This window comes from Apodemus sylvaticus, chromosome X, assembly GCF_947179515.1.
Source record: "Apodemus sylvaticus chromosome X, mApoSyl1.1, whole genome shotgun sequence".
Taxonomy (NCBI): Eukaryota; Metazoa; Chordata; class Mammalia; order Rodentia; family Muridae; genus Apodemus; species Apodemus sylvaticus.
Window position 1 is genome coordinate 85,128,020 of NC_067495.1, and position 11,017 is coordinate 85,139,036.

The following is an 11,017-nucleotide window of genomic DNA, read 5'->3' on the forward strand; positions in this document are numbered from 1 at the left end:
TAAGGAAATTTCCCATTAATTTCCTTCATGGCTGTATCAGATCGCACTTCCATTAAGAATGAATCAGTATTCCCCTTGCCAAACAATCTCACTAGAATTTGTTGTTCTCTTAAGTTTTGCTGATATTCATTCTGACTTATTGAGGTAGAATCTTGCCACAATTTTATATTTTATTGTTTGAATGGTTAAGATATTGAACTTAAAAAAATACTACTTCTCATATATCTTCTGAGAGTTGTCTGTTCAAGTCAAACCTATGATTCAATGGACAGTTTGGGCTTTTGCCTTATTCACACTGTTTTCTATATATTGTATACATGTATACTCTGCCTTAATTCTAACAAATATTTTTGCCTTATTACATATACTATGTGTGTGCTCTTGATATGTAAAAACTTTTAAGGGATATTCTAACTTTGGGAATAATGAAAAATTAAAAATAATTATGTTCTTTATATATATTGGATATTAGCCCTCTATCTGATGTAGGATTGGTGAAGATCTTTTCCCAATTTGTTGGTTGCCGATTTGTCCTCTTGATGGTGTCCTTTGCCTTACAGAAACTTTGTAATTTTATGAGGTCCCATTTGTCAATTCTTGCTCTTAGAGCATACCCTATTGGTGTTCTGTTCAGAAACTTTCTCCCTGTACCGATGTCCTCAAGGGTCTTCCCCAGTTTCTTTTCTATTAGCTTCAGAGTGTCTGGCTTTATGTGGAGGTCCTTGATCCATTTGGATTTGAGCTTAGTACAAGGAAACAAGGATGGATCAATTCCCATTCTTCTGCATGCTGAGCTCCAGTTGAACCAGCACCATTTGTTGAAAAGGCTATCTTTTTTCCATTGGATGTTTTCAGCCTCTTTATCGAGGATCAAGTGGCCATAGGTGTGTGGGTTCATTTCTGGATCTTCAATCCTGTTCCATTGATCCTCCTGCCTGTCACTGTACCAATATCATGCAGTTTTTAACACTATTGCTCTGTAGTATTGCTTGAGGTCAGGGATACTGATTCCCCCAGATTTTCCTGGTGGAAATCTTTTCCAGAAGATCCTGCTATACCACTCCTGGGCATATACCCAGAGGATTCCCCACCATGTAATAAGGATACATGCTCTACTATGTTCATAGCAGCCCTATTTATAATTGCCAGATACTGGAAAGAACCCAGGTATCCCTCAACAGAAGAGTGGATGCAAAAAATGTGGTATCTCTACACAAAGGAGTACTATTCATCCATTAGAAACAATGAATTCATGAAATTCTTAGGCAAATGGATGGAGCTAGAGAACATCATACTAAGTGAGGTAACCCAGACTCAAAAGGTGAATCATGGTATGCACTCAATAATAAGTGGATATTAACCTAGAAAACTGGAATACCCAAAACATAATCCACACATCAAATGAGGTACAAGAAGAAAGGAGGAGTGGCCCCTGGTTCTGGAAAGACTCAGTGAAACAGTATTCGGCCAAACCAGAACGGGGAAGTGGGAAGGGGTGGGTGGGAGGACAGGGGAAGAGAAGGGGGCTTACGGGACTTTCGGGGAGTGGGGGGGCTAGAAAAGGGGAAATCATTTGAAATGTAAATAAGTTATATCGAATAAAAAAATTGAAAAAAAATTAATCATGGCATATTCTGAAACAATTGAACATTTTGTTGTTTAAAAATACTCATATATTGTAAAATAAAATATTGTAAAAAATAATTCTGTATCATTGGGTGGTAGTGGTGCACGCCTGTAACCCCAGCACTCTGAGAGGCAGAGGCAGGTGGATTTCTGAGTTCAAGGCCAGCCTGGTCTACAGAATGAGTTCCAGGACAGCCAGGGCTACCCAGAGAAACCCTGTCTCGAAAAACCAAAAAAAAAAAAAAAAAAAAAAAAAAAAAAAATCCTGTATTATAAGATTTAAATTTCCTCATGTAATTGAATCTTACTAAAATAAGTATCCTATGTAACTTTATTATATTTAAAGATACATTCAAATAATGATTTAGTATAACCGATAATGTATTCACAAGTGGCTTTGCTTTATATATTAAAAATATTGAGTTTGCGTTTCGCACAATCACTTGCATTGGTTGCTTGAATTTTCTTTAATGGAGTTGAGCATTAATATCATGTTTTCTGTCTAAAATATCTATAGATGTTTATTATTCGCCCTCCAACAATATAAGAACATGAAGGATCAAATAACATAAAAGTTATATCAAGAAATCACTCAAAATGCATGACAATTATATAAATTGATGTCTAATGGAAACAAACATGTCAAAAATGAGGAAAGTTAAATTCCTTTTTCTCATTTCAGCTCTCAGAATTGATCTCAAAGCTGTAATATTAATTAATATCATAAAAAAACTTGTGTATAAATGATATTTTCTAGGCTGGAGACATCGCTTAGAAGTCAAGAGTACTTGTTTCTTCAAAGGAGGACTGGAGTTCTGTTTCCAACACCACCATACTATGCTTTACAATCATCTATAATTCTGTATCCAGAGGATTTGAAACCCTCTTTTGATTTCCCTGGTTAGAAACACACTTGTACATGTATCCCAACAGAGACAACCACACAAACACACACACACATACATACGCACATTTACAAACACACATAGTTATACTTTAAACAGAAAAGAAAAAAGAAAAAAGAAAACAAACCTGCTCTGATCCCATGATTATTAGGCTCAAATTTCTAAGTAAATGACAAAGTTTTAAAGCCTAATTTCAGAACTGAAAAACTGGCCATTAATATTAGTTACCATGACTTACAACTATTAACTAAATATTTACTAAATAAATATTAATTGAAACAGGGACACAATGAAACTAATTGAAGCTTTGGAGCAATTAGATTTAACAGATATATATATATAGAACACTCTATCATAGAGCAAAAGAATATACCTTTTTCTCAGCACCTCATGGTACCTTCTCCAAAATCGACCATATAATTGGTCACAAGACAGACCTCAACAAATGTAAGAAGATCGAACTAATCCCATGCATCCTATCAGATCACTATGGAGTAAAAGTGGTCTTCAATAGCAACAAAAACAACAGAAAACCCACATACACGTGGAAACTGAACAATATTCTAATCAATGATACCTTGGTCAAGGAAGAAATAAAGAAAGAAATTAAAGACTTTTTAGAACTTAATGATAATGAAGACACAACATACCCAAATCTATGGGACACAATGAAAGCAGTGCTAAGAGGAAAACTCATAGCCCTGAGTGCCTCCAAAAAGAAAATGGAGAGAGCATACACTACCAGCTTAATGATATACCTGAAAGCCCTGGAACAAAAAGATGCTATTTCACCCAGGAGGAGTAGAAGGCAGGAAATCAAACTCAGGGCCGAAATCAATCAAGTAGAAACAAAGAGTACCATACAAAGAATCAACAAAACCAGGAACTGGGTCTTTGAGAAAATTAACAAGATAGATAAACCCTTAGCCAGACTAACCAAAGGGCATAGAGACAGTATCCAGATTAATAAACTGAGAAATGAAAAGGGAGATATAACAACAGAAACAGGAAATTCAAAAAATCATTAGATCCTACTACAAAAGCCTATACTCAACACAACTGGAGAATATGGAGGAAATGGACAGTTTCCTAGACAGATATCCGACACCAAAATTAAATCAGGATCAAATAGATCAACTAAACAGTCCCATAACACCTGAAGAAATAAAAAGGGTCTTAGAAAGTCTCCCAACCAAAAAAAGAATGGGACCAGATGGCTTCATTGCAGAATTCTATCAGACCTTCATAGAAGACCTAACACCAATACTCTTCAAACTGTTCCACAAAATATAAACAGAAGCAACTCTACCCAACTCATCCTATGAAGCCACAATTACGCTGATATCAAAACCCACAAAGATTCAACAGAGAAAGAGAACTTCAGGTCAATTTCTCTTATGAATACTGATGCAAAAATAATAAAATTCTTGTCAACCGAATCAAAAAACACATCAAAAGGATCATCCACCATAATCAAGTAGGCTTCATCCCAGGGATGCAGGGATGGTTCAATAGAAGGAAATCCATCAATGCTATCCACTACATAAACAAACTCAAAGAAAAAAAACATATGATCATCTCATTAGATGCAGAAAAAGCATTTGACAAAATTCAGCATCCTTTCACGCTAAAAATCTTGGAAAGAACAGGAATTCAAGGCCCATACCTAAACATCATTAAAGCAATATACAGCAAACTGGTAGCCAACATAAAACTAAATGGACAGAAACTTGAAGCAATCCCACTAAAATCAGGGACTAGACAAGGCTGTCCTCTCTCTCCATATCTTTTCAATATAGTACTTGAAGTTCTAACTAGAATATTTAGAAAACATAAGGAGGTCAAGGGGATACAAACTGGAAAGGAAGAAGTCAAATTATCACTATTTGCAGATGACATGACAGTCTACTTAAGTGACCAGAAAACCTCCACCAGAGAACTCCTACAGCTGATAAACAACTTCAGCAAAGTGGCTTGTTATACAATCAACTCAAGCAAATCAGTTGCCTTCCTATACTCAAAGGATAAGCAGGATGAGAAAGAAGTTAGGGAAATGACACCCTTCACAATAGCCACAAACAATATAAATTATCTTGGTGTGACTCTAACCAAACAAGTGAAAGATCTATATGACAAGAACCGAAGAAGACCACAGAAAATAGAAAAATCTGCCATGCTCGTGGATCAGCAGGATTAATATAGTTAAAATGGCCATCTTGCCAAAAGTGATCTAGAGATTCAATGCAATCCCCATCAAAATCCCAACTCAGTTCTTCACAGAGTTAGAAAAAGCAATTCTCAAATTCATCTGGAATAACAAAAAACCCAGGATAGCTAAAACTATTCTCAACAACAAAAGAAATTCTGGGGGAATCAGTATCCCTGACTTCAAGCAATACTACAGAGCAATAGTGTTAAAAACTGCATGGTATCGGCACAGTGACAGACAAGTGGACCAATGGAATAGAACTGAAGATCCAGAAATGAACCCACACACCTATGGTCACTTGATCTTCGACAAAGGAGCCAAAAACATCCAGTGGAAAAAAGATAGCCTTTTCAACAAATGGTGGCTGGATCAATTGGAGGTCAGCATGCAGAAGAATGCGAATTGATCCATTCTTATCTCCATGTACTAAACTTCACTCCAAGTGGATCAAGGACCTCCATGTAAAACCAGACACACTGAAACTAATAGAAAAGAAACAGGGGAAGACCCTAGAGGACATGGGCACGGGGGAAAAGTTCCTGAACAGATCACCAATAGCTAATGCTCTAAGATCAAGAATTGACAAATGGGACCTCATAAAATTACAAAGTTTCTGTAAGGCAAAGGACACTGTTAAAAGGACAAAACTGCAACAATCAAATTGGGAAAGGATATTCACCAACCCTACATCTGATGGAGGGCTAATATCCAATATATACAAAGAACTCAAGAAGTGAGACCCCAGGGAACCAAATGACCCTATTTAAAAATGGGGTACAGGTCAGAATGGCTAAGATTAAAAATTCAGGAGACAGCAGGTGTTGGCAAGGATGTGGAGAAAGAGGAACACTCCTCCACTGCTGGTGGAGTTGGAAATTGGTACAACCACTCTGGAAATCAGTCTGGCGCTTCCTCCGAAAACTGGGCACCTCACTTCCAGAAGATCCCACTATACCACTCCTGGGCATATACCCAAAAGATTCCCCAGCATGTAATAAGGATACATGTTCCACTATGTTCATAGTAGCCCAATTTATAATTGCCAGAAGTTGGAAAGAACCCAGGTATCCCTCAACAGAAGAGTGGATGCAAAAAATGTGGTATATATACACAATGGAGTACTATTCAGCCATTAGAAACAATGAATTCATGAAATTCTTAGGCAAATGGATGGAGCTGGAGAATATCATACTAAGTGAGGTAGCCCAGACTCAAAAGATGAATCATGGTATGCACTCACTAATAAGTGGATATTAACCTAGAAAACTGGAATACCCAAAACATAATCCACACATCAAATGAGGTACAAGAAGAACGGAGGAGTGGCCCCTTGTTCTGAAAAGACTCAGTGAAGCAGTATAGAGCAAAATCAGAACAGGGAAATGGGAAGGGTTGGGTGGGAAAACAGGGGGAGGGAAGGGGACTGATGGGACTTTCAGGGAGTGGGGGTCCAGAAAAGGGGAAATCATTTGAAATGTAAATAAATATATCAATAAATTTTAAAAAAAAGGAAAAAAATAAAAATGGGGTACAGATCTAAACAAAGAATTTTCAGCTGAAGAAATTCGGATGGCTGAGAGGCACCTTAAGAAGTGTTCAACATCATTAGTCATTAGGGAAATGCAGATCAAAACAACCCTCAGATTTCACCTTACACCATTCAGAATGGCTAAGGTCAAAAACTCAGGAGACAGCAGGTGTTGGCAAAGATGTGGAGAAAGAGGAACACTCCTCCACTGCTGGTAGGGCTGTAAGATGGTACAACCACTTTGGAAATCAGTCTGTCAGTTCCTCAGAAAACTGGACATGAGACTTCCAGAGGACCCTGCTATACTTCTCCTGGGCATATACCCAAAGGATTCCCGGGCATGCAATAAAGACACATGCTCCATTATGTTCATAGCAGCCTTATTTATAATAGCCAGAAGCTGGAAAGAACCCAGATGCCCCTCAAAGGAGGAATGGATACAGAAAATGTGGTATATTTATACAATGTAATACTACTCAGCAATGAGAAACAATGAATTCACAAAATTTTTAGGCAAATGGTTTGATCTGGAAATATCATCCTAAGTGAGGTAACCCAGTCACAAAAGAATACACATGGAATGCAATCTCTGATAAGTGGATATTAATTAGCCCAGAAGACCTGAATACCCAAGGCACAAATCACAAACAAATGACCCCCATGAAGAAGTATGGAGAGGGTCCTGATCCTGGAAAGGATTGATCTAGCATTGGAGGGGAATATAAGGACAGAGAAAAAGGAGGGAGGTGATTGGAGAATGGATGGAGAGAAGAAGGTTTATTGGACATATGGGGAGGGGGGATCCGGGAAAGGGGAAATCATTTGGAATGTAAACAAAGACTATAGAAAATAAAAATATTAATTAAAAATATTAATTACTATGACTTAAAATTGAAATATTAATTAATTTAAAATATTAATATTAATTAAATACTGGTCATACATATTAAAATTCACCATACAATTCATAGCTGTTCCAGAGGTTCTTATTGAATTTCTGTATCCCTAGAAGTTCCATAATCTGGACTCTTTCAGTAAAATATTTCAAAAATATTCTTTGAAGGAAAATATTGCAATCTATTTGTTTTTATAGTGCAGTTGATATTGCCCATAACTGTAAGATATAAAAGTACTGTTTTTTTGTGTGTACATGTGTGTGTGTGTGTGTCAGTCTTATGTTATCATTTTGAGTCTTATTTTAAAATGAATTACTCTGTCAAAGTGATGAAAGAAAAGATATAGCTGGGTAAGTTGAATGTAACTTCATATTGAAACCATAGTGGACCAGTAGATAATGATATTCTATGCACAGCATTGTTCTCTTTCTGAGAAGATCAATAGGGATACTGTAAGCATGAAATGAATATCTTTTCTTTCCCTCTCATTGCAGAATCTTTCCAGATGCATGGTGTGTTTCCTCTATATCCTGTCCCTAAAGTAAAACAAAATATCTTGTTCTGTTCAACACAACTTAGTTGCTTGTGTTTGTTCTCTAGAGTTGGAGTTCAATTGCATTTCTGTAGTCTTTTTTTTTTCTGTTTTAATAAAACATGGAAAAGTTAAAAACAGCAGGGTCAGAGGAGAAGCATTAAAGAAAACTATACAGCTGAAAGTAAATTTAAAAAAAATAATAACAAATTATGATGACACCATGGTGCTAATGCCCCAGTACCTGCTCCTGTATTCTTTGCCATGCCTGTAGGTCAGGATCGATATCTTTTCATCCTGGTCGTTTCCCATCCATATGAGTCTCTGATGATGTTACCTAGATATAGCATTCCCTGTCAGTTTCAAAAAGCACCTTCTCTCTAACGAGCAGTATTTGCTATATCTTTTCTTTCTAGTGGGTCTTTGACTATCATGCTATTCTATTGCATGTTTAATCAGAGAAGTAAGAGAAATGTCTGTATATGTGGGAGCCAATGGCATTCTTTTTAAATTGCTATAAAATATTCACAATTAACTCTGTCAGCTCCATTTCAGAGAAAAACAAACACGATTTTACATAAATTTGGTCTCATGGCTTGATGAAATAGACAAAACCCTCAATTCCATTTGAGTTGCACAAAAAAGGCTTCAATTTACTTCTCATATTTTTTCCTTTTTTTTTTTTTGATTTGGTTTTTCTCAAGACAGTTTCTCTATATAGCCCTGGCTGTCCTGGAGCTCACTCTGTAGACCAGGCTGGCCTCGAACTCAGAAATCCACCTGCCTCTGCCTCTCAGAGTGCTGGGATTGCAGACATGCGCCACCACCGCCTGGCTACTTCTCATATTCTTTTCATTGACTTTGCCATGGAATTGCTTTGGAATTTTCATATCACCAGTTTGAGATGAAGTAATGACAAGATTCAATCCATAATTTTGCATGTGAGCCTATCCTTTAATGGCTGAGTCATTTGTCTTGCCTGCAAGATGTGCAGGGGTAAAGGTGGCCCGGGAATTGTGAGAGACTAATCAATGACTATGTCAACTGATGGAAACTAATGTAGAGACCCACAGTCAAACATTAGGCAGAGCCTGTAGAATCCTGAAGAGGAGGGGTATAACGGATTTTACAAGCCAGAAGGGTCAAGGATATCCACAAGGAAACCCACTAAATCAATGAACCTGGGATCTTAGGGACTCATACAAACAGACCCTCAGCTGGGCGTGGTGGCGCACGCCTGTAATCCCAGCACTTGGAAGGCAGAGGCAGGTGGATTTCTGAGTTCAAGGCCAGCCTGGTCTACAGAGTGAGTTCCAGGACAGCCAGGACTACACAGAGAAACCCTGTCTCGAAAAAAACAAACAAACAAACAAACAAAAAACAAAAACAAAAACAAAACAAAAAACAACAAAAAAAAAAGGATAAAAAGCTCAGAATACCCCGTATACAACTTACAGATCATATGAAGCTCAAGAAGAAGGAAGACCAAAGTATGGATGCTTCTGTCCTACATGGAAGGGAAAACAATATATTCAAGGGAAGTGCAGGGTAGGAGGGACTTGGGATGAATAGCGGAGGTGGAAGGGAACAGAGGGCCAGGATTTTATGTTAATGGTTTTTTGTGTGTGGTTTGGTGTATGTGTGTGTGTATGTGTGTGTGTGTGTGTGTGTGTGAGAGAGAGAGAGAGAGAGAGAGAGACAGAGACAGAGAGAGACAGAGAGACAGAGAGACAGAGAGACAGAGACAAAGAGAGTAAGAGTGTGTGTGTGTGTGTGTGTGTGTGTGTGAGAGAGAGAGAGAGAGAGAGAGAGAGAGAGAGAGAGAAGGGCAAATGACCTACAACAGGAAATTCCTCATTTGTTGACTTATTATTTAAGTTGACAAAAGTTGGATTTTTGATGATTAATCTTTTGTTTTTGTTGTTGTTTGTTGCTTGTTTAATTGAGACAGTATCATGTAGCACAAACTAACTTCAAATTTCTTATGTAACTAAGGATGACCTAGAATTCATTATTTTCCTGTTTTTACCACCTGAGTACTAGGGAATTACTAGGCAAGCACTCTACAAACTGAGCTATATTCCTGTGAGTCCATGTTCTATATTGCTGCTGGGATGTCTGAATACTGCTCTGGCAAATGAAGCACAGGAGTGCTAGCCTACATTCCATCCTTGCTGCCATAGGGGTATGCCTGGCTTACAGAACACACAGTCAGGGGAGGTAAGAGGCAGCCTAAGATGGTGCCTCAGCCCAGGTGAGAAATGGAGCATGCTGGGACCAAGGCTATGGCTCCCAATCTCCCATGCATCCAGACTCTTCTGGGAACCTTCTGGATTGCAGAGGGGCCTACTGGAGGAGACAAATTTGGCACAGCTCCTTAAAGACAGCTTCCCCCATAGTAGTTTTTGATGAGAGAAACAGTTCTTGCTTGTCTAAATTGCTTATTCATAGTAGAAATTGGATGTATACAAACTTACTCAGGGTGGACCAGAGATTAAATACCTTTTACATAGGGAGAATGTATGGGAAGGGAAGCTTATTTACCAAACCCTCCAGAACCATCTATATTTCTAATTAGCATGGAGAACATTGGGTTCTATGCTACATGACCAGTTGCCATGGTCTTAGTAGAGTGTTGTGGTCACATGTTCAAGGACAGGAACTGGTTTGGGAGCAGTTTCAAATGTCTACCATTCTCAATTATGAGATTTTCTGTTTTTTTTTCTTCTGCTCGACCTTTTCAGTTTTTCTGTCTGGGGACACTGTTCCACTTGCTTCATATATCTCCAGCTTGTGGATGGCCTGGTAAGTTAAATGGAATTTAGAATCAGCCTAGTAGAAACACCTCTGGGTGTGTCTCTGAGAAGATGGCACCTTTTAAAACAGTGGTTCTTAACCTTCCTAATGCTGCAAATCCTTAATATAGTTCTTCATGTTTTGGCGAACCCCAACCATAAATTTATTTTTGTTGCTACTTCATAACTGCAATTTTGTTACTGTTATGATTTGTGATGTAAATATCTGTGTTTTCATATGATGGTGGTTTTGGTTGACCCTGTGAAAGGTAATTCAACCCCCAAAAGGTAATGATGCACAAGTCGAGTATGAAAGAGATTCAAAGAGTCTTAAATAACGAGACCCACAGGAGAAAGTACTTTTATTAGCCTGCCTTCTCTACTTCCAGACAAAGTATATTTATTGTTGCTACTGTCATCTGATGATGATGACAGATTTGAGCTTGTCTCAACTTTCGCTGTACTGAATATCAACAGTTCTCCCTAAAGTATAAGTGCTTGGAAAATTGTTAGTACCTTATTTTTT